Source organism: Salmo salar, chromosome ssa24 (assembly GCF_905237065.1).
Source record: "Salmo salar chromosome ssa24, Ssal_v3.1, whole genome shotgun sequence".
NCBI lineage: Eukaryota > Metazoa > Chordata > Actinopteri > Salmoniformes > Salmonidae > Salmo > Salmo salar.
The window spans coordinates 41,277,328-41,281,762 of record NC_059465.1 but is presented as its reverse complement, the minus strand read 5'-3'; positions in this window follow the sequence as shown (position 1 = coordinate 41,281,762).

Below are 4,435 nucleotides of genomic sequence, written 5' to 3'. Positions count from 1 at the left end.
CCAACAGCAGAGCTTTCTTTTCAGCACCATGGAGTGAAACCTTTTAAAGAACATAGCTGATATGGCTGACTTGCTTAAACAAATGTGGTTTCTACTGACAGTTGAGATGTACAAACTATGGCATAAGGGGACAATGAGTGGATAAGAGGCAATCCGTAATTTAATGAAGACATTAATGAGAGAGCTAGGATGGATGTAGTCAATATATATAGTCTACATGTGCACCACCAAGTCAGAGCAGTAGGCTAAGTTATGAGAGGGGAAAGGGACAAAATGATTAGGGTGAGGCACATGGGCTAGTAACAGTATTACTTTCTTAGCTACAGTATACATATCTCCCTGGCATATTACATCATTTATAGAGCAGCATACAAGACATTTTTGGACTCAACTTGTTGTGCTGTGCTCACTTGAACAGGAAGGTGTCGCGGCGGTTTGTCATCAAAATTTGTCATCAAAGTCTGGCATTTTCTGGATTTATGGTGCTTTCAAGACAACTGGGAACTATGAAAAAACAAGGTTGAATCATGAAGTCAGTGATCTTCAGGTCAGAGCACAAGAAAGAGGCCTGAGTTCCCGACTTGGAATTCCGAGTTGGATGAACATTCAAAACCCTTTTTCCCAGTCAGAGTTCCCAGTTGTCTTGAACTTCTGAAGTCTAAGATTTCCCAGTTCCGAGTTTCCAGTCGTTTTGAATGCGGCAGAAGTCATGCTGAATAGCAGGCTAGTGATTGCTTTGTTAAGCTTGCAGTTAGCCACTGTTTCCTTCCCAACCACTCATTGCTGAATTTGCGATTTCCAACTTTTTGTGTTTATTTGGAATGGTTGATGACCACTGATACTTTTTATTGATAATTGCTCTTCATATGACAAGGATTGAAAAGCATTTGCTAGTAGATTGTTGACTGGATGCATGATGATGACTGCTAGCTTGGTAGCTATGATTTTGAAAATATGATGTTGATCCAATCACGGCGCAACCAGAGAACATTACCAACCCCTACGCTCCGTATTTTTCGCTGGCTGCCCCACCACCACAGAAAGCACTAAGCTAGGCTGAAACACCTGCATTTATGAGCTGCCTTACTCAAGAAAGCAAAAGAGAGACCATGTCTGTATGCGGCTTTATTAACTGGATGATAAAAAAAAAAAATGACATTGTTTGCAAACTGATATGTGACACATATTAATGCCAAAATAACATGCAAAACAGGCAACATACATATATATTTGCTAAACACGTTGGGCTCAAAACGGGTGTGGCTCCGCCCCACCTGCCCTAAACGACGGCTCGCCACTAACAATACTATAATCAAAGATGATTCTATGATGAATACATTATTATTAAAAGATGAGCTCACCGTTTTTATTGGTGAATCAAAATTGGATGATTCAATCATACAGTGTTTTACAGCGGTGAAGTTAGCTTTATATTAAAGATTCAGACTTTGCTCTTCAATACCTCTTCAACGGAACATGCAAGTGATGACTAGGCTACTGGGGGTGACAGGTAGCCTAGTGGTTAGAGTGTTGAGCCAGTAACCAAAAGGTTGCTAGATAGAATCCCAGAGCTGACAGGGTAAAGATCTGTCATTCCTCCCCTGAACAAGGCAGTTAACCTACTGTTCCTAGGCCATCGTTGTAACTAAGAATTTGTTCTTAACTTCATTAGGGTTGGGGGCTCTATTTTCACCTCCAGATAAAAAGGGTATCCAAAGTAAACTGCCTGCTACTCAGGCCCAGAAGCTATGATATGCATATAATTGGTAGATTTGGATAGAAAACACTCTAAAGTTTCCAAAACTGTGTCTGTGTCAAAATAATGTCTGTGAGTATAACAGAAGTGATATAGCAGGCAAGAACCTGAGAAAAATCCATCCAGGAAGTGGATGTGGAGTCTTGTGAGTTCAACCATATGAAGACCATCAAAGGTAAGTGATTCATTTTATCACTATTTCTGACTTGTGTAACTCCTATACTTGGTTGGTAACTGTTTGTAATGATTTGTCTGCTGGGCGCTGTTCTCAGATAACTGCATGGTATGCTTTCGCCATAAAGCCTTTTTGAAATCTGACACCGTGGTTGGATTAACAAGAAGTTAATCTTTAAACCGATGTATAACACTTGTATGTTTTATGAATTTTTATAATGAGTATTTCTGTTTTTGAATTTGGCGCTCTACATTTTCACTGGATGTTGGCCAGGTGGGACGGTAGCGTTTAACTGACTTGCCTAGTTAAATAAAGGTTAACATATATAAATTTACATTTTAGTCATTTAGCAGACAATCTTATCCAGAGCGACTTACAGTAGTGAATGCATACATAATTTTTTTATTTTTCTCCGTACTGGTCCCCTGTGGGAATCGAACCCACAACCCTGGCGTTGCAAACACCATGCTCTACCAACTGAGCCACACGGGACAATGTAATATTCTAAATCGGCTGATGATAGTGAATAAGTTAAACCTCTTGTTTTTCCAATTCGGTGTCATATTTACTTTTTGGAGGTGAAATGTAGCTAAAAATGTGCTATCCTCTGCTCAGAGGGTTAAGGAACCGTCTTAAAACTGCAACGCATACAATTAATTGCCTGTAAATGAAAAATATCAATACCTTCTCAACTACATGACATAGAGATCTCAAACAAATTTGACACTGTAAAGAGACCTTTTCTCTCGAATGCAATTAGTTAAAAAAATTGTATTTCTATAAAATATACAAAATGTAAAATAAATCACTTTACATAAAAGTACTTCAAGAAAACACCAATATCTTCCACCCCATATGACTTTCATGAATACAACCAACTGTTATTGGTTAAGGGCCTCATCCCTCCAATCCACATTAATTACTTTTGTATTTTCTTACTTGAAGAATTTTCTAGCAATTTAAATTCACTTTACAAAAAAAAATCTACTTTTTTACAAATATTAATTAAATTTGCATGAATAATGCTTTAAAATGTCAATAGATTCCACCCCATGTGACGTTCATGAGTAAAACTAACTGTGATTGGTTCAGGCACCTCATCCCTCCAATCAATAGCAATTACTTTTGTATTTTTTGACTTGGTGATATTCTACCAACTTAAATTGACTTTACATTAAATATAATTCCTTAAAACATCAATAGCTTCCACCCTATATTACTTTAATGAATACAAACAACTGTCATTGTTTCAGGAACCTCATCCCACAAATAAATGTCAATTACTTTTTGTCTTTGTTTTACTTTATTTTTTTTTAATTTACCATAGAACACATAGTCCCTCGTTGATTATCCCTGACATAACTTTATGAGCTGGATTTGCCTTTCTTTGCAACAGTGGAAGCTGCTGAGGAGACAAAGGCTCCTAATAATGGTTGGAATGGAGTCAATGGAGTGGTATCAACCCATCAAAGATGTGGTTTCCATGTGTTTGATACCACTCAATTGACTTCATTCCAGAAATTATTATGAGCTGTCCTCCCCTCAGAAGCCTCCACTGCTTTGCAGTTAGTTTGTTCGTTTTCAGTTGTTAGCATTTAGCTAACAGCGTCTATGTGAATTTCCTATTAATTCAGTTACGTAATGTGCAAAAGTGCAATATGACTCTGAAAATATTGAGGTAACATGGTTAACTACATTGTCCATGAGTTTGGTCAATTAAAGAGAGTTTTAACAGAGTGATAAACTGGTTGGTATTTTCCCCATTGTAAGTAATGGAGGTTGGCTAGGTTGCTAATGGTTTACATGTAAGAGAAGGGATCAAGATGGCGTCTGAACTTTCTGTACTTTTTTTCAACAACGTTTTAGATCCTATTTGTTTTATTTTCTATCAACAAAGACTCAGTTTAGTTCAGGTAAAATATGTAAATATGTGATGTCACAATAAAATGTGTTAATTTTACAAAAATAGCGGTTAAGAGTTTGCTAACTTGGTGCTAACCAAATGTAGCTTCTCTAAGCGCTAGCTAGCTCTAGGCTAGTTGATCTCAGTCAATGTTATCTTACATGTTATTGTTTTTTAATATAATGGTTGTAGCACCGTTTAGCACAGGCCTCCAGTAATTTATAGCTTTTTCCAAATTGACACTGATAGTACAGTGAGTTATATATAACGTGAATGTGTAGATGTGTGGTGATAGTTTTTTAACTGAAGACTTTTAATTTTTTTGATACTGGAATATGAAATGTGGAGATGTAATGCAACAATAGAGTTGTAATGGATACTTGGTTTTGACAACCAAAAAGATTAACAAAAGAGAACAGTATTTTAATACATCTTGGAGAACGCCTACTACTGAGAACTAGTAACGTTTCTCCGTCTCATGATTTTACCCTGTTAATTCAGGTTTATTATCTGCTGACCACGTCCCAGTCCGAGGCGTGTAACATATGTCAACATGTGTCAAGGACTTGAAAGTTACAGAAATTGTGTCAACTGTTAGGAC